Source organism: Ovis aries, chromosome 15 (genome assembly GCF_016772045.2).
Source record: "Ovis aries strain OAR_USU_Benz2616 breed Rambouillet chromosome 15, ARS-UI_Ramb_v3.0, whole genome shotgun sequence".
In the NCBI taxonomy this organism is placed as follows: Eukaryota; Metazoa; Chordata; class Mammalia; order Artiodactyla; family Bovidae; genus Ovis; species Ovis aries.
This window is the reverse complement of record NC_056068.1, coordinates 43,392,271-43,413,062: the sequence shown is the minus strand read 5'-3', so window position 1 is coordinate 43,413,062 and position 20,792 is coordinate 43,392,271. Positions and strand designations below refer to the sequence as shown.

Sequence of the window (20,792 nt, the reverse complement as noted above, 5' to 3'; positions counted from 1 at the left end):
CAGAGAATCAAAGGGCCTAGCTATAAACTTGGGTAGTGGATGGCCCTGCAAGCTCCCGAGCTGGACAAGTGAACAACACAATTAACTGGTAGGAAATGTGGCAGAGTAGAAAGAGCTTTGCACATCTCAAAATCCTGGCTTTCCAATCCCTTCTAAATTCCTACACAGTAACTACCCAAATGCAACCTATTGCTCCTCCATAACAAAAAAGTGAAATAAATCTACATTTTTTTCTTAACTGGTCTTATTAATAAAAAGGTAATTTCAATTCATTTTCACCTTGCTAGTGCCAAGTTTTACATTTTGGCATTTTTAAGAAGCAAGGGAATGTTGAAAGGAAAGGGCATCTCAACTTAACATTTTAGGGCAGAGGCCCTAGTTTGGGGGTTCAACTTTGCCACTTAGGCTCTCAAACAAATTACAACATTGATCTATACCCCAGGGTAGCCAGGAAAGGAAAACCTTTCCACCAGAGCACTGTGAACCACGTGGAAACATAAAGGACAAACCAGCAGTCGTGGAGCTCCACGTACACATTCCATGCCAACGCTCACCTGCTCGGACCCAGCGCTTCTCTGATCCCTGGCAGCCCTGTAGTCTGTGCAATCGGTTCTCACCCAGTGAACGAAGCCATCAAAGGGTAGGGGGAACGAGGTGGAAATTTACACACCGAGATATCCTGACCACACTCACTCTCTTTAGGCTGCCAATTAAGAACTACATCTTGAGGTTACCTAAGATAAGCACGTTACATTCCTATACACATATGTCATAATAATCTTCTAAAAACACTGCTTTACCCATCATTTCCTTTCTCAAAAATCTTTAAAAGCCAGACAGAGTAATAGGATGAAGTCCCAGCTCCTAAGCCAGAATTCAAGCTGACCGGTCTGCTTTAGCTGAACCTGCCACTGTCCCTGGGGAAGGACAACCTTTAGAGTCAGACCACAGGGAGCAGGAATTCCAGCTCCACCGCTTACCACTTATGCGATCCTGAACAGGCGACCTATCTGTGTAGCCACGTCTCTTTAAAACAAGAGCAGTACCTATGCCATAGCCCTAGAGGGTGGAAGACAGAACATGGCATATGGCACAGAGGAGATGATGCTCAGTAAGCACCACTTCTCTCCCTAGCTCCAGTCCAAAAGGTCTACTCTCTTCCCTCTTGAAAATTCTCCCCAGCAACTTTCCACTGATTTCAGAACCATGCTTTGCTTCAATGCCTAACTGAAATCTTTTCTATAAAGTTACCCTGGCTCATGATCATTTTCTCCTCTGAGCTTCTTATATTTTAGGCCAATGGATTTAAACTCTTCATTCTTCTATGTTGCTCCTCTTTTCCCGACAAGTCAACAAACCCAAAAGCAAAGTTTTGTCAATCATCAAGCCAATAACAATTTAAGTGGTCAAGAAAAAATACTTCGAAGAAACAGTTGCCTTGGGGTTCTCTACCAATGATGGGAGCCCTTCTGGCCCAATTAGGGGATAATATCACTTTCCATATACGCTTCAGAAAACCTCCCACATATCTTGGGGAGTTTTTCCAAGGGTAATATTTACTGGGTAAATGACAATGAAGCCTTAATCTATGTAGTCACAAGGGAACCCTCAGACAAGCCGGCAGAGTCCAAGAAGCTTTAATTCACTCCACGCGTTCAACAGGTTCTATTTAGCTCTTGCTTTGTGCTGTCCCTAATTCACCATGGGAGACAGACTGAGCAATCTGGTCTCTATCTTTGATTAGCTTTCTGAAATTAGACTATCTGATCCCTTAGAAACTCCTATTTCTGAAAAACCTCATCAACAAAGGGATTCACCTTCTGAAAATATTACCTGGGAAGAAAAAAAAAAAAACAGTAATACAGTTACTGGGGTTTTAACTTGGTGGCCCTATCCTAAGATGGCCAACTGAGGAACTTGAACATAAGCACTAGCTCAAAACAGCCCTGTAGAAGGAATAATGACCCCTTCACCATTCCCAAGACCCTGCCGTCCAAACAGAAGAAACAGCCTCATCAGGATAAAGCAAGAGGTGGACTGAGGCAGCATTAAGCAAAATTCTCTTACTTAGTGAAGCTGTTTCACACACGTAAACCACATTCTCATAAAGACCACAGGAAAATGCAATAATCTCTCTTTATAAAACTTGAAAACGTTCAGTCTCTTGAATTTTACAAACTACGAAATTCTTTAATCAAGGAGCATAAACGTTGGCTAAAGTGTGTTCCTTTGGTCTTGGGTCACTTAAAAATGCAGTTTCAATACTTAGTGCACTTCAAAAGAACAGCAAAAAAAAAAAAAGTAAAGGTAATCATAAAGTGATAGAGCAAAATTAATTTTCCTTTGTTTGAGTTCCGTGTGTGTGCGTGCGTGTGTGTGTGTGTGTGTGCGTGTCTGTGTGTGTGTGTGTGTTCTGGAAGAAGCCTGCACACAAACTACCACAGCTGCAGGTAAGAGCGGCCGAGCAGCTAGGGCGCATCAAGGGGCTCGCACAGAGCCCACTACCAGGACCGCCCAGACCTCGGTCTCCTCCTCGCACACCAGCTCTGCGCTTCCCCAGACCCTCGGCTCCTTGTTCCCCACCCCCAACTGCGCGCCCCAGCGGAGCCGGGAAGCAAGGTTTGCCAGGACCGCCCGGAGGGCAGCCCCCACCAACCCTGCTCCTCTGCGCCTTCAGAGGCCGGGGATCGCTAATACTCACCGAACTGGAACACCTCCGGGGCAGAGTGGTGAATAGCGGGGAAAGGGCTCAGACTGCAGCCGCAGGGCAGGGCGCGGCAGAGCCGGAACCGGCGCCCCTCCTGCCCGCCACCCGGCCTGGAGCAAGGGCACTCAGGCCAGCAAGCAACCTCCTGGAGGGAAGGCGGGCAGGGAAAGCCTGGGCGGCGGCCGGGACGCACTTACCTCTGAGCCCCCCAGCCGGGCTGGGTGCTCGCAAGAATGGGGGCTTGCCTGCAGCCGCGCAGCCCGGAGGAGGAGCCGCTCGGGGAGAGAGGGCGGTCGTCGGGCGGGCATCCGCGCCCGGGGCTGCGGCCGGGCTGAAGCGAGAGAGAAGGGAGGGAGCACAGATTTGAGTGGAGGGGGCGTGGAGGAGGTGTGCCTCCACCCGAGACAGGGAGGGTGGGCTGCTGGAGCCCGGCGGAGGGGTGTGCTCGGAGGCTCTGGAGGGAACAAGAAAACCGCGCTGAGAGTGCGCAAAGCTGGGGAGGGAGGGCGCTGGGGATGGGAAGATGGGGGTGGAGAACAGGATGAGGAGTTGGTCCTTAAACTGGACCGGCCCTCACCTCGGACCATCAAACCAAGAACTGTCTGGGTCTGGAGCAAAACACAAGAGGGTCTGAAACTTTATGTCATTTTCTCATACACACGTGACGCCCCTGCAGTCCAGATGGTTTCAATCACTGGAGGAAAAAAGCGGCTCTGCTGGTATGCATGAAAAACCGGAGCTGGGAAAGTCTGGGAAAAGCTGTCTGTACAGCCTGCCTGCCTTCAAACTAACCGATGAGCTCTTCCCGCTCTCCCAGCCCGAGGCCAGGGGAGCCCTGGAAAGCCCTAAAAGACACTAAAGGAAGCTACGTTTGGCATTGCGGGAGTGGCGGAAGAACTCTGAAAGCGCTATAGTTCCAAGGCATCTGGTCGGAACCGAATGTTCTAAGAGCATTGTGAGAATTTGTTTTTAAATACTCCATGAGCTTGCAAAACCAACTAGAAAGGGGTGTCATTAGGAATAAGCAATGGAATACTAGCAGTGAAAATCTGTGATTTATTAATGGAATTCTGAAAGAAATTGTTAATGCAGTATGACAGTTCAAATTGGAAAAGAATAATGTAAATCACTTAAAATCAAAAGCCATACTACTTAGTGGGATGTTAGGAAGCCATGTAACCCAATTTCTCATCCCATAAATCATAATAAATAGAACTTAATGTTGAAATGCACAAAATTGACTCTCACAAGCCTAGTTACATTTTGAAGGAACAAACGTGTATGAATGACCATAAACAGTCTCTAAGGCCAAGACATGCTTCAAAGTCCAAGCCAAGAGAATTGTCACAAATCTCAAAAAAAGTCTTTACTCAGCTGTAGAGCAAGCATAAAAAATAATGGGGAGTTTAAGATGCAAATTGGAAATAACTTGTTCTTGATGGAATAGAAAAAATAGAAGCACCAAACTGATAGTCTGTTGTTCCTTTGCTTAAAAAAACATATTAACATGAGCTAGTAGTATTTATGCTTTATCTCAATAAAATTGATGCCAGAGTATAATTGGTCTTTCCAGCAGAAAGCCTTATATACAGTGTGACTCAGTTGTCCATGTGTGAAAAATATGTCAGTGTTTGGTAAAGTGAATTGGTTCTACGTTAGGAAAACCCAAGATTTTCATTTTTCTACTGGAAAACACAGGATACAACAGGAAATCAGGCAAATCAAAACTCCAAATTCAAAATCTTATAGTGAGTTTCCACTGTAGTTCACTGCCATGTGTGAACTCTTCAGGAGACTGAGGCTATCTGGGCAGACAGAGCCTTCTCCAAGCTTCTCCAGTTTCAAATTAGGGTGGTTCTCCCCTCTACAAACAAGAGAAGCCGGGCAGAAGAATCCTCAGAGAACACAAGTCACAAAATTTAACAATGCTCTAGGCAAATTCCACCCATAGCTCCCAAGCTCTATACAGAGGTTCTTAAGTTTCCTAATTCCCAAACTATAAAAACTTGTATTAAAGTCTTATTCTTCTTGTGTATGACACCTGTAAAGAAAGCCAACTCAATGGAAAGCAACAAGATTTTCTTTATTCAAGCCCAGAACAGTAATTGTTTTCACCTGTGGCAGTTGCTGCTGCTGCCTCTTACATGTTCTAAGAGAGCAATAATGAGATACAAATAGTTGTTCTTTTCCTTTGCCAGTACTTTGCAAATTATGCATCAAACTTTTTTAATTACTAAAGAAAAACCGTAATTAGATATTCTCTTTCAGAAAGAAAAGTAACCTTTTTTAACTTTTCTAATTATAGTCTTGAGTCTAAACTCCACTGATGTCAATATTACTCAGTCTGTCCTAATAATAGCCAGATATTTATTACAGACATTGGAACCTGAAATGTTTTAATGCTATCTTGCTGCTAAGTCACTTCAGTTGTGTCCGACACTGTGTGACCCCATAGACGGCAGCCCACCAGGCTCCCCCGTCCCTGGGACTCTCCAGGCAAGAACACTGGAGTGGGTTGCCATTTCCTTCTCCAATGCATGAAAGTGAAAAGTGAAAGGGAAGTCGCTCAGTCATGTCCGACTCTTTGCGACCCCATGGACTGCAGCCTACTGGGCTCCTCCATCCATGGGATTTTCCAGGCAAGAGTACTGGAGTGGGGTGCCAAATGCTATCTTAAATGGTGTTAATTTAGTGATTTCTGTTAACCTAATGTCCACATCACTTGACAAGCAAAGCCAACTATGTATAAGAAGCTAAGGGAGGTGAAAGCTCTATGAGGACAGGGACTGTCTATCTTGTGAAAAACTATACCCTTATGTCCCTGGCACAGCGCCCAGCATGAAAGAGCTGCACAATAAATATATGCTGTTTGAACAAATGAAAGATAAATAAAAACACTCCTCATAAGTTTACAGTCTTGTGGAGGCATGTGACTTCTAAACAACAGAATGAAAGAACAGCTTCAGAAGGTATACCAGCAACAACAAAAAGGTAGGGATAATTAGCATTAGCTGGCTTTGGATTCTAATCACAATATTCAAAAATGTGCAGAGACTGCTGCAAATAAGAGTCATTTATAAGAGGAATTTGGTATATTTTGTGCCTAATTTAGGGATCTCAGAGATACACTTTCCCATGTCCCCATTATTCAGTCCCCTCGACACAGAGCCAAGACAAGATTTGAGCATAAACATCCTGGCTCTAATTTGGATAGTATGAGTGCTGTTCCTTTCATCCTCTCTCATACATCTCCTCCACCCCCAGCCATTTCCTCTGCACTGTCTTCCGTCAGTCTACTGAAAGTTTGCTAATCTTTAGAAGCAGTAGCTTTGGTTCTCTTTGTGTGGAGAAGTACAATACAGTCTGATTACATAGTTATATTCCATACAGATGCCTGGCAACACATCTTATAGCTAAGGGTCTGGTTAATATTTTAACTTTGAGGGACTTATAATTCAACTATTTTGCTATCTACCGAAATAGAGCTTGACATCACAGAGATGGGCTTTACTTCCTTTTGCTATTTTAAATCCTCCACTTGAGCCTGGTGAATAATTTGGGTTTTCTGGTTCATGGATTTTGCCTCAGCGTGGTGGTTTTTTTTTTTTTTTTTTTTTCTTTTGAGGAACAAAATGGATAAGATTTTCAAGGAAGTCTTTCAGGTGTACAGACAAGTCTACTGCTCAGGAAGCAGTTATTTCCTCCTAGGTATTCTGCCTATAATATTGTATGTGGTCATTAAAAAGGCAAGGGGGGCTTATTCATGCCACATGATCCAAATAACCAGGTTTCTCTAAGGCAGGCAACTCGGAAAGATGGTTGGCCCAGATGACCGTTAAGTTTTCTAGGTCATGCTTTTCCACATATCACTTCCTTTACATTTTTTTTTTAATTTTTAATAAAAATAGTACGTTTTGTTGAAACAGCTAAACTTAAAAGGTAAAAATGGAATCATCCTAAAACACTTTTAAAGAAAATAATTAGTAATCACTAATCCATAACCTCAACACATACTACTTAATCCCATCCTGCTTTCCATTCTCCCTAAATTTAAGTAGAGCCTCATTTCTAAAGCAACCCATATTCAGCTTACTTTCCTCTTTTCCAAGCCCTCAAAAGGCAAACATACTAGGTAACTAAGTCAGCAGTACCTTTTTCTTTCAAAGGTAGGCAAGTGAAGGTAGTTGTGCCCAAGTAAGTTGTTTACTGTGAAGGAAAGAATTATATTCTATTTCAGTTCATACAATATCTTGCTTTATTCCTTTCTAAAAGTCTGTATGCATGTGTGGTGACAGAGGGGCTTTTCCTAAGGAAAAACTGCCCTTGGAAGAAGTGATGAAGATAACTAGTTTAGCCTAGTGTCTCTTAACTTTGGAGATTCTAATTCAGTGGATCTGGGACTGGAGCCAGAATCTCTATTTTTTTTTTTTTTTAATTTTTACAGAATCTCTATTTTGGACAAGCTTATTCTATGATTCTGAGATCCTCATGACTAGTCTTGGCAATCAGTAAAGCATAATAGTGTGTCCCAGGATCACTAATTCCTACATCTCCTAACACTCAGAATCATAGAAGAAGCTTGTCCAAAAGAGATTTTGGCTCCAGTCCCAGATCCACTGAATTAGAACCTCCAAAGTTAAGAGACCCTAGGCTACACTAGTTATCTTCATTACTTCTAAGGGCAATTTTTCCTTAGGAAAAGCCCCTCTGTCACCACACATGCATACAGACTTTTAGAAAGGAATAAAGCAAGATATTGTATAAACAGAAACAGAATATAATTCTTTTATTCACAGTAAACAACTTACTTGGGCACAACTACCTTCACTGCCTACCTTTGAAAGAAAAAAAAATCCTTAAACTGAATGCTTTAAAAAATTATTATTACTATATAGTGTTTTTAAAAGTTTAAGAAGATTTAAAATAGAGAAACACAGTGTTTTATTATAGAAACATTATAGCACCAATTCCAATTGCTGACTGACTGAACTGAACTGAACTGATAGCACCAATAGGCCACTGAAACTATTTACATTTCTAATTTTTTGTAATCGAGTAAAATATTCCACAATAATAACTGACTACATATTCTATTAAAAGCTACTTAATTTTTTAAATTGTAGGGGAGAAGAATCACAGATCCCAAAATTGTGTACAAAAATTTTTAACTAAAAAGCACACTTATATATATATATAGGTACGATATATACCAGAGTTAAAAACTTCAAAGCAGTATAAAGTAATATATAAAAAAGTCTTCCTTCCCACTCTTGTCTCCCAGTTACTCTCTCTTCAGGCAATCACTGTAATTTCTTATATATTTTTTCAGAAATGTTCAAAAGGAATGCAAAATTATTTACGTGTGCATAATACATTTTTGATAGGAGAGGTATCAAAAATATTTTGATATCCTGTATTAAGATTTTCAAAGAGGTTCATTATCTCAAAAAAGGTAAAAATCACCATTCTACAACAAGGCTAAGGGTTTAAGCTCTATCCTCATCTGTTGGTAAGATTAGCAGAATTCAACTTTCAGGCTGTTTGTGACTATTACTATGCACAATTCCAGAGTACCAAACAGCTTCAGCAAGCAGTGTTGGTTAACATACAGATGTGGTTTAAAAATATAAATCCACACACCTATAGACACCTTATCTTCGACAAAGGAGGCAAGAATATACAATAGATTAAAGACAATCTCTTTAACAAGTGATGCTGGGAAAACTGGTCAGCCACTTGTAAAAGAATGAAACTAGATCACTTTCTAACACCATACACAAAAATAAACTCAAAATGGATTAAAGATCTAAACGTAAAACCAGAAACTATAAAACTCCTAGAGGAGAACATAGGCAAAACACTCTCCGACATAAATCACAGCAGGATCCTCTATGACCCAGCTCCCAGAATACTGGAAATAAAAGCAAAAATAAACAAATGGGACCTAATTAAAATTAAAAGCTTCTGCACAACAAAGCAAACTATAAGCAAGGTGAAAAGACAGCCTTTGGAATGGGAGAAAATAATAGCAAATGAAGCAACTGACAAACAACTAATCTCAAAAATATACAAGCAACTCCTGCAGCTCAATTCCAGAAAAATAAACCACCCAATCAAAAATGGGCCAAAGAACTAAATAGACACTTCTCCAAAGATGACAGACGGAAGGCTAACAAACACATGAAAAGATGCTCAACATCACTCATTATTAGAGAAATGCAAATCAAAACCACAATGAGGTACCACTTCACACCAGTCAGAATGGCTGCGATCCAAAAGTCTACAAGCAATAAATGCTGGAGAGGGTGTGGAGAAAAGGGAACCCTCTTACACTGTTGGTGGGAATGCAAACTAGTACAGCCACTATGGAGAACAGTGTGGAGATTCCTTAAAAAACTGGAAATAGAACTGCCTTATGACCCAGCAATCCCACTGCTGGGCATACACACTGAGGAAACCAGAACTGAAAGAGACACATGTACCCCAATGTTCATCGCAGTACTGTTTATAATAGCCAGGACATGGAAGCAACCTAGATGTCCATCAGCAGATGAATGGATAAGAAAGCTGTGGTACATATACACAATGGAGTATTACTCAGCCATTAAAAAGAATACATTTGAATCAGTTCTAATGAGGTAGATGAAACTGGAGCCGATTATACAGAGTGAAGTAAGCCAGAAAGAAAAACACCAATACAGTATACTAATGCATATATATGGAATTTAGAAAGATGGTAACGATAACACTGTATGTGAGACAGCAAAAGAGACACAGATGTATAGAACAGTCTTTTGGACTCTGTGGGAGAGGGAGAAGGTGGGATGACCCAGAGGGATGGTATGGGGAAGGAGGTGGGAGGGGGGTTCAGGATTGGGAACACATGTACATCCGTGGCAGATTCATGTTGAAGTATGGCAAAACCAATACAATATTGTAAAGTAAAAAAAAAAAAAGAAAGAAATAATATGAAAAAATAAGAAAAAAATACCACATCTGTTTGTAAATAACCTCCTGATTTTTATGTTTTTCTCAAACAATCCCTCCAATAAATAGTTCCTTCTGTTGAATGACAATGAAAATCTGTAGAAAATTTCTGGCATACATACACAAAGACAATAGATATTTTTCTCTAACAACCTGAAAGTTTTCAACTGGGATAAAATAAAGGTTTTATTTAAATCTACATAGAATTTAAGGGGGAAAATTAACTTAGTTTTCATAATTAACATACTTTACATTTTGAGTTATTAATAAAGATCTTAAGAACTTATCCTTTAAGATATAAATTAATTTTGTCAAGATAATAAAGCTTATTTGGATTTCAGTGATTATGACTTTCTTGTTTTAACTAGGATTTTAACATAAAATTACAAGTTACTAGTTTGTTAAAGTATTTAAAGGATAATGGAACTGACCTACTTCACTTATCACTTCACTTACCCCTTTTTCATACTAGAATCTATTTCCCTGGCCTGAATAATGCTTTTCACTCTCACCTTTCATAGTACATGAAAGATAAAGTACATAAAAGCAAGGTTCTTTTTCTATAATCAGCTTACAAATAGGTGCACTCAGACTTCAGTTCATTTCTTTACTTGTTCTGTAATGTTGTTTGGGGTTTTATTCCAAATACCAGGCTATTTAGTATTTATTTAAAGAAAGTATTAGGATAGCTTGACTGATGATGCTGGGTGGGCTGGAGCTAAGAGAGAATAAGATGAGATGCCATGTGCTCGTTAGATGGATGAAAGACACGAGCAGGCTCAGAAAGGCTCACTAAGCCAGAAGGTCTCCACACTCGTCTGCTTTGCTGAATGGTCCTTTTTCCTTTTCTCGGGTTCTTGAAGATAATTTTTGATTGGGAGATATTAAAATCTAAGGGGGCTTTCCTGGTAGCTCAATCGGTAAAGAATCCACCTGCAGTGCAGGAGATGGGGTTCGATCCCTGGGTCAGGAAGATCCCCTGGAGAAGGAAATGGCAACCCACTTCAGTATTCTTGCCTGGAAAATCCCATGGACAGAGAAGCCTGGTGGGCTACAGTCCAGGGGTCACAAGAGTCGGATACGACTTAGTGACTAAACTACCACCAAAGTCTAAGAACTTAGTGATTTGAAACACTAGTTATCAGTCTTTCTTCCAATGGTATCAGACTCAGATCTAAGCAAATATCTCTGGATTAAGGAATGATTTGTCCTTTTCACTAGGCTCACTGAATTTTGCCCAACAAGCACCCCTGAAATAAGAACTGTAAGAATAAAGTATCTTCTAGTCCATATTACTTGCAAAAAAAAAACTATAGTAAATGAGAAAAAATGATTATATAAATATAGCTATTTATTCATTTATTCACTCAACAAGCATTTATTAAATATCCATAATAAACTGATTTTTATCATGGGGAATAAAAGAGAAACAAACTGTACAAGCAAGTTTATAATCTCTTAGGCAGATATATATAAACAACTAGTTAGAATAAAATAAGTGATATAAAAGAGACAAGAGGAAATATAGGAATTTGCAGAAGTAGTTGAGATTCTTACTGACAATTGAGGGAGACAGGGCTGGAACTTAAGTGTTTGTTAGGATTTCTATTTCAATAAAGAGAAAAGAAGGGGAAATAATTAAAAACCAAAGAAATTGCCTGAGCTATGGATGTGAAATAGTAGCTTTAGGAACAATGACGGGTCCTCATTTGACTGAGTCAGTTCAGTTCAGTTCAGTCGCTCAGTCGTGTCTGACTCTTTGTGACCCCATGAATCGCAGCACGCCAGGCCTCCCTGTCCATCACCAACTCCCGGAGTTCACTCAGACTCATGTCCAGCACATCGGTGATGCCATCCAGCCATCTCATCCTCTGTCTAGAGTAACAGGCTAAAAACATAGATTTGGTGGAAAACAGTTTGGCAGTTCCTCAAAAAGTTGAACACAACCCATGGCTGATTCATGTCAATGTATGGCAAAAACCACTACAATAGTGTAAAGTAATTAGCCTCCAATTAAAATAAATAATTAATTTTTTTAATTAAATTTACTCAGGGACAACTTGCCTGAAGAATTCCAGCCCTACTGACCCACGCTGGACATGTCGTCTGAGTAAGAAATAGGGTTTTGCTATCTTGCTGCTGCTGCTGAGTTGCTTCAGTTGTGTCTGATTCTGTGCGACCCCATAGACAGCAACCTACCAGGCTTCTCCATTCCTGGGATTCTCCAGGCAAGAACGCTGGAGTGGGTTGCCATTTCCTTCTCCAATGCATGAAAGTGAAAAGTAAAGTCACTCAATCATGTCGCACTCTTAGCAACCCCATGGACTGCAGCCTACCAGCCTCCTCCATCCATGGGAGTTTCCAGGCAAGAGTACTGGAGTGGGGTGCCATTGCTATCTTAAGTCACTGAAATTTTAGGGCCTGCAGTGCAGGAGACCTGGGTTCAGTCCCTGGGTTGGGAAGATTCTCTGGACAGTTTGGGCATGGCAACCCACTCCAGTACTCTGGCCTGGAGAATCTCCATGTACAGAGAAGCCTGGTGGGCTACAGTCCATGGGGTCACAAAGAGTCAGACACAACTGAGCGACTAAGCACAAGCACTGAAGCATAAGCTAATCCTACTCTGACTAACATCGGGTCAGATCCAGGAAGGCCATGAGAACAATATTAAGAAATTTGAAGCTTCTTCTGAAGGGTGTAGAGAGACAATATTTTCAAGGAGAAGAGTGACATGATGTGCATTTGAGGAAAATAATTCTGGATGCAATGTGCTGAGTAATCCAGAAACAAAAGCAGCCCCGGTCTCTGGCACACATCAGAAATCACCTGAGGATGGTGAAAATCGCTCAGTCATGTCCGACTGTACAGTCCATGAGATTCTCCAGGCCAGAATACTGGAGTGGGTAGCCATTCCCTTCTCCAGTGGATCTTCCCCACCCAGAGATGGAACCCAGGTCTCCCACATTGCAGGAGGATTCTTTACCAGCTGAGCCACTAGGGAAGCCCAAGAATACTGTAGTGTGTAGCCTATCCCTTCTCCACTGGATCTTCCTGACCCAGGAATTAAACCGGGGTCTCCTGTATCGCAGGCGGATTCTTTACCAATGAGCTACGAGGGAAGCATTTGAAGAAAATAATTCTGGATGCAATGTGCTGAATAACCCAGAAACAAAAGCAGTCCCAAATTCTGGCACACATCAGAAATCACCTGAGGAGAACTGTAGTCATTTCCTAATTTCTTTATACTTCTGTAAAGAATAAAATATTTGTCCTCTAGGGGAAAAAAATCATCTGAGGAGCTTTTCAAAATGCGATTCTTTGGTCCAGGATATCTCTAGATATTCTGAACCCAGAATCCCTAAAGGTAGGGTCTAAGCACTTATAATTGAAAAATATTATACGGGAAATTCTAGATTAGAGACTGCAGATTAAGAGTCAAGGATGAGGTGTTTAGCTCTGAGATGACCATATTTACATGTTTAGTGAACTCAAATAAACAGCATAATAAGATAACTTTTCTTGACAAATGGAATGATAAATGTTCAGGGAATTTCTGTTAAAATACTAAGTTATTAAAAGGTTACTCACATTAACATTTGTATACTGCTACTAGGAGCTGAATAAAGAATGTTCATTCGGTATGCAGGGATTTAAGCGTTGAGGGCTTTTTGTTTACTTTAGTTTTGGTTTGATTTTTCTTTTTAAAACTATGCCATAAAGCCAAATCTTACATTTTTTTTCTTTTTCCTGTTGAACTGATGTTACATTAAGATATAGGCACGAACATCTCATAAGTGTTTTAAATCCATCCAATTGTTTGAGAAGGCATACGTGCTGGGCCAAAGAAGCCAAAACATTAGCGCTAGGAATTTTGATGAAGATAATAATTGCTTACAGACCAGCTTGTTTTAACTTGCTGAACAAAGAACACAATTTTATACCACATTTTCATCACAGGTTTTTTTTTCTGCATAATCACTACTATGTATAATGAACACTTTGAAAAGGAGATTATTTACAGGTTAAAGAGTAAGGAAGTTATCAATTAGATTCCATCATCTTCAAAATTTCACTTACTCAAACTTTATATTAATTTAAAAAAAAATTTTTTTTTTGCTCTCCTAAGCAGTGTTTTAAATCTTTACGACCCATTTGTTTAGTGTGCACAGCATAAATCTAGGAATGAAGACACTGTTATTTTCCAGCACTTCCCTGAGTGCTTCTATAGCTTGGAATAGGTCAGTAGTTTCTTTGTGATTTAGGCTATTTCTAGGACATTCCTATATAGCAATACATTTCCATCTTTCTCACGTCTGAAAGCTGCATTCAGGCTCTGTGTCTATGTCAGGAGTTGTACCCTCACCCTTCTCCCATTCAGTTACTACCATCACTTGCAGACCCCATAATTCAGTATTCAACCACTATTTATTAAATACTTACTCCATGACAGGCAATGCAATAAGGGTGGGGATGAGTTCAGTCCACAAGAGGATAGCAGTGCTAGTTTCTTGACTAATAGAAAGGATGTTTCAGTCATTTTGCCTCTTTAATCCTGATTTTGGATTTCCTCTTCATTTCCTGTGGAGTATATAGCTGGAAGTCCTAAAAATTAAGGAGGCATAAGTTCTCAGAACTGGGTTGTCAGTCACTTGGTGATCAGATAGGGCCACACAGTCCAGGAATCAACATCGTTTCAAGACAGAGATAAGAAGTCATGAAAGGGACCAAGGTCACTAATTCAAAAGACCAAGATAACTCTGTTCGTGGTACCAGTGGTGACTCTAGGTTTGCTCAATCTTTGTGCCCTTACAGCTTCAGCCTCTAAGGCAGAACTCTGTGGACCTCAGCGAGCAGTGTTGACTTCTGATTTCCTTAAAGCAGGAAGCCATTCATCTCAGCCCCTAAGCCTTCAGTATCAGTGTGCGAAAGCAGGGTCATGACTTCCAACTAACTCTGAACCTTGTAAACGACAGAGAGAAAGGGAGAGTGGGAAGTGAGAAACCTATGTTGTGCGGAGTATTAAGGGGTCAGCTTCTAACGGCAGACCTCAAGTTTGAGGCTCCAGATCCTGGACATGTGCTCATGCCCCCATGCCCCTGGGTTTGTATGTCAGTCTCTGATCTGTTGCTTGCCCTGCGCCTCACCATTCAAGGCCATCTGATTCTGACCCATGGCCTTGTTCTGATCTTGGATCATGGATATGCTCCAGTCTCAAACGCGTATCTTGCTATGGACCCCTGGCCCATGCCTCATCACAAACTACTTTCTTGTCACTTCTGCTCGTGCCATTTATTTCAGTCTCACTACACTTTTTGTGCCATCTCCTCATTCATTGTTGCCTATAGTTTGGGGCTAGAATTTTAGATTCCTTTCTAACTCATTCTGCCAGGACAAAGGAAGTAAGTAATGGTTAGTTTGTTTAACAACAGTATACAGAGTAGACCTAAATTTGCTCACATTTAACTGTAGTATGTACATCGAGTTATTATACCCTTCTGTAGCTCAAGTTTCTCATCTTTAAATTTATACATTTACCACCACAGTCCCTCAAAGATATATTTATACTTAATTAAAATAACATGCATTCTGGGGTTACAATAAAGCTATATATAATACGCTCCTGCATTCCTAACTGTATAATGAGCATTTAAAACATTCTGAAACAAATTGGCTCCCTAAAAGGAAAAAAAATGTTGGGTAATTTATTTTAAATATAGTATACCCAGCTTTACAAAATATTTCTAAACTGTTATATAAAAAAAATTATAAATGAATTAAGTAGAGCATACTCTTCAGAAGAAACTCAGTGGTGGGTTTTTCTTAGTGAAGAAAGATTTTGAAAATGTTAACAATTGTTCCATAATTTAATAAGTTTTATGAATTCAGACATAATTTCATTGAGTTTTCTGACAGATTTATCTTAAGAATCTTATAGGAAAGGAACATTCTAAGTACATTTTATTGGGCTAATTCAGTTTAAGACTTTGACTTTTCTACTAAGGAATTACTAAAACAGATGCATTTTTCTTTTAAAGGCACAAGAATTCTCATTGTGCTAGTTTTATAAAGGGTAGATTCTAAAGTGTCATTAAAAAGTATGCTTCTAAAATGTTAAAGAGTTAAAGGGGATTCCTCATCTCAATTCCTGGGAGATGCTGTATCTGGAAAGGGTAAACAGAAGCGAATAGTTTCCTGAAATTGTGCCAAGGCTACATGTCAACTGCCTGGCAGGAAATGCTTTTGGAGGGCCTAGATAAACAGACTATCATCTTTTTTTGGAAAAATCTTCTCCTTTGACTTTTTACAAAGCAAATGAACTGAGTCTAGCATCACGAATACAATAAGCAGAAAAGGGCGTAGAGGATTTTTAAATGATGACATCTTCAGGATCTCCAACAAGTGATTTGTCATTCACTTTTTAAAAAATATTTATTTTTATTTACTTATTTAGCTGTGCTGGGTCTTAGTTGCAGCACTCATTGCAGGCTGCAGGATCTTTAGTTGTGGCATACAGGACCTAGTTCTCAGACCAGGGATCGAACCCTGGACCCCTGCACTGGGAGCTCAGAGACTTAACTACTGGACAATGAGGGACATCCCTGTCTTTCACTTTTAACACACGTGAACCTCATTGCTCAACAAGCATATGCTCAACACGTGGTTGTGGAAATTTTGTGGTAAATGAAATCTTATCTTTCCATTAATTTTCTTTTTTTCCATTAATTTTCATCATGATTCTGGTGAAGTTTTATCTTATAAGAAATTTTTATTTAGCAGCGGCTCTTAATATTTCAGCATTATACAATATTATTTTCTTGCATTTATATAGCAATTTTTCATAATATTTTACATCCATTATCTTAATTTTTGTTTTAACATTTCATTTTATATGTGCTAGCATTGATGCTAAGCTACCATTTAGCATCTAATTAAAGTCTCATGAGATGTCAGTACAAAAATTAAATCAAGGATTGTCAGACCTAAAACCTATTTGTCTGAAATATTTTCTAGTACATTTCCTTGTGTCCCCACTATGTATCAGATAATTGATCCAAAACTCCTACTATCATATCTACTAGTCAACTTTTTTGTACCTCCTCTCTCCACCAGCCTACCTGTTTCATTTTGCTATAATCTCATCGTCCATCTTCTCGGCCCCTTTTCTCATACTGAAAGCATCCTCTGCCCCACTCATCTTATGCCTAATCTTACAATGCAAAGCAAAATTTCCCTGGCCCAAGGAATAAAGCAGCATGAAATGTGGCATATTTCTGTACCTGCCTGCCTCAGCCTCTGTCCATGGCACTTCAGATAGCAGTGTGAGCCCCTGCAACACTGGGTCCTTCTCCGTATTCCACAGCCACCAGCCATTACTTCCAATATCCACCCAGTCTGCTCCTTCCTTCCCAAACAAAACATCTTTGCTTTAATTACTACTGGATCTCACAGGGAAAAAAAGAAAAGCAAAACTTTGTGTGTAGACTATTTTTTGTTCTCTCCACAAAAAAGAAGGAGATGGTGTATGACTGGAAAAAGTTACAAAACTGAAAGATATAAATATTTGAGTGTAAATAGTATATTTTAAATGATATAATCACCCTATTATATCTTTAAAATTTTAATTTATTTCTACCTCTTAAAATAGGGTATACCTATAATTATAATTAGGTAAACTTGGTACACACCAGGAAATATAAGTCAAGTTTTCTTCAGGACTGGTATACTTCTAACCCTAGAAATTTGGTTTCCTACTCCACTTCTTAGAGATTCCAGAATAAATCCAAACATCAATACAAAACACAGTCTTCATAAATGACTACTGAATAAAGAGATATTGATGAAAAAAATAAATATAAATTTCATCTTCAAGAATATGTAAAAGTAAATCTTGAGAGTGAAGGGTTTAGGATTAACATAAACACACTACTACATATAAAGTAGATAACCAAGGGCCTACTGTAATAGCACAGGGAACTATACTGTATTTTTAAAATAACCTACAAGGGAAAAGAAATAGATATATATGTATATATATATGACTGAACCACTTTGCTGTATACCTGAAACTAACATATCATTGTAAATCAACTATACTTCAATTTTTAAAACAGAGAGAGTTAAGAGTTATATTTTTAAAAGTTAGGAGGTTTACAAAATTGGAAGGGAACAGGAAGATCAATAATTATTTTAAAAGCAGCTGGGTCTGTGAAGATATACACTGTGTCAGTTTTTAGGACATGAAAACTCCACACTGGGAACACTCTCAGAATGAGCGAGAAGACTGACAAACCATCTATCCAAAAAGCCACAAAAAAATTATCTCAAGATATGGGGGGAGAAATTAACCAGAGGTACACAACAAACTGAAAAGCATTAATTACAACAGCAACTACCGAAACTCTGTAAGGAAAGTAGAAATCTGAGGCATCCGAGGCTGGTCCCAGTTCCCTACCTCCAGCTCCAACATGGTGGTTCTATCAGGACAGGATAAGCTATGACGGTGGCTTGATTTGATGTCCAGAGTACTGTCGGAAACAAGCGATCTTGGAAAATAAGTGGTAAATGATCATGGAAATTTTATATTACAGCTGACAGACTGCAGTAGTACTGTATGGTCCTTTACAGAAAAAAAAATTTGTTGGCCCCTGATCTGAAATGTTCAATTTTCAACAAAAAATTATGAGACATACAAATACAATGGAAAAGGAAGCCCAAATACAGAAAGAGAACACACGTAATAGAAACTAGCTCTGAGGGGACCTAAATATTAGACTTAGCAAACAAAGATTTCAGGGCAGCTGTTATAAATATGCTCAGAGAACTGGAAAAAAATAAACAAGTTTTTAATTAAAGTACAACAACCCAATAGTAAATATCAGTAAAAGATAGTGATTATAAAACAAAACAAACAAACAAATACCAGAGTTGAAAAGGACAGTAACTGAAAAGAAAATTCACTAAGGGACTCAACAGAGGATTTGAGATTGCACAAAAAAAGAATTAGTGACATTACAGATTAGATCAATAGAGATTATTCCATTTTAAGAAAAAGAAAGGGAAAAGGATGAAGGAAAATAAACAGACTACCATATTGTAAGGGGAGCCCCAGAAGGAGGAGAGAGGGAGAAAGGGGTAGAAAAAAAGGCCCCAAACTTTCCAAATTTGAGGAAAAACAATCTACATATTCAATGAATCCCAGGTACGATGAACACAAGAATCCACAAAAAGCCTACCAATACCAGCAAGTGAGTTCAGCAAACTCAGAGCACACAATATCAATACGCAAAAATCAACTATATTTCTATATACTAGCACATAATCTACAAATAAAACCAGGAAAATAATTCTATTACCAATGATATAAAAAATTGAATATATAATACATTTGTTAAAAGTGTAAGAGTACACTAATAACTATATAACACTCCTGAGAAAAACTAAAAAAATAAAACTAAATAGAAAGATGTTTCATTTTCATGAATTCAAAAACTCAATGTTATTAAGATTACAATTCTTCTCAAATTGATCTCTAGATTCAGTACAATCTCTATCAAAATCCTAATAATCATTTTCCATAAGGTGATAAACTGAACATAAATTTTATAGAAATACAAATGACCTAGAACACCAAAATAATTTTGAAAATTAAGAACATATTTGATGGATTTATAGTTCCCAATTTCTAAACTTATTAGAAAGCGATAACAATCAAGACACTTAAAAACAATTAAAAACTGACAAAAGACAATTAAAAATCCATAAGCTGGTTCTTTTATTTACAGTCAATTGATATTTGACAAAAGTGTCAAAGCAACTTAATGAGAAAAGGATAATCTTTTCAACAAATGGTACTAAGATAATCAGACAAGACTGTAACTTTGTAACACACACAAATGAATGCAAAAAGGCATAAACCTAAAAGTAAAAACTAAAATATAAAACTTTTAGAGGAAAACATAGGGAAAAAATTTTCATGACCTTGTGTTAGGCAAAAATATACTTAGATATGACACCAAAAGTACAATCTATAAAAGAAAAAAATTAATAAGCTGGGCTTCATCAAAATTTAAATTGTTTGTGCTTCAAAAGACACTGTTATGAAAATGAAAGCCATGACCTAGACTGGGAGAAAATACTTATAAACCATACAATTGATAAAGAATTCTTGTTAAGAATAAGAACCCTTATAACTTGATTTTTAAAACAAATTTAATGGAGAACTTTGAACAGACATTTCATGAAAGAAGAAATAGGAATGGCTAATAACCACGGGAAAACATGTTCAACAACATTAGCCATTAAGGAAACGCAAAGTAACAATCACAGTGAGATACTACTTCACATACATTAGAATGACTCTAATCAAAAAGACAATGATGAGACTGAGGAAGATGTAAAAAAACTGGAACCTTAAAACACGACTTGTATAAAGGTAAAATGGTATAGCCACTCTGGAAAACAATTGCTGGTGGTGGCGGTGGTTTAGTCGCTAAGTCATGTCCAACTCTTGGCGACGCTATGGATAGAGGAGCCTGACAGGCTACAGTCCATGAGATTCTCCAGGCAAGAATACTGGAGTGGGTTGCCATTTCCTTCTCCAGTCGCTTAAAATGTTAAAACAGAAATTTACCATCAGTTCAGTTGCTCAGTCGTGTCTAACTCTTTGAGACCCCATGGACTGTAGCATGCCAGGCTTCTCTGTCCATTATCAACTCCAGAGCCTGCTCAAATTCATATCCATCGAGTTGGTGATACCATCCAACCATCTCATCCTCTGTCAACCCCTTCTCCTCTTGCCTTCGATCTTTCCCAGCATCAGGGTCTTTCCAATGAGTCAGTTCTTCGCATCAGGTAGCCAAAGTATTGGCGTTTCAGCATCAGTCCTTCCAATGAATATTCAGGACTGATTTCCTTTAGGATTGACTGGTTTGATCTCCTTGCAGTCCAAGGGACTCTCAAGAGTCTTCTCCAAAACCACAGTGCAAAAGCATCAATTCTTTGGTGTTCAGCTTTCTTTATAGTCCAACTATCACATCCATATTGAAAAGCAGAGACATTACTTTGCCAACAAAGGTCCATCTAGTCAAGGCTATGGTTT

At 38.9% G+C, this 20,792-nt stretch overlaps 1 protein-coding gene across 2 annotated transcripts in view; it reads right to left on the bottom strand.

The window, feature by feature from the left end:
* Positions 1–3,317, bottom strand: part of DENND2B (DENN domain containing 2B) — a 166,791-nt gene extending 163,474 nt beyond the window's left edge. The window contains exon 1 of one of the 2 annotated variants that reach the window (XM_027979402.2): positions 2,905–3,317. The gene's annotated coding sequence lies outside the window, so the exon portion shown is untranslated. Of the gene's footprint in view, positions 1–2,701; positions 2,798–2,904 lie in introns of those variants that run through there. The other variant, XM_042233081.2, reaches the window with a different exon arrangement.
* Positions 3,318–20,792: the final 17,475 nt, after the last annotated feature.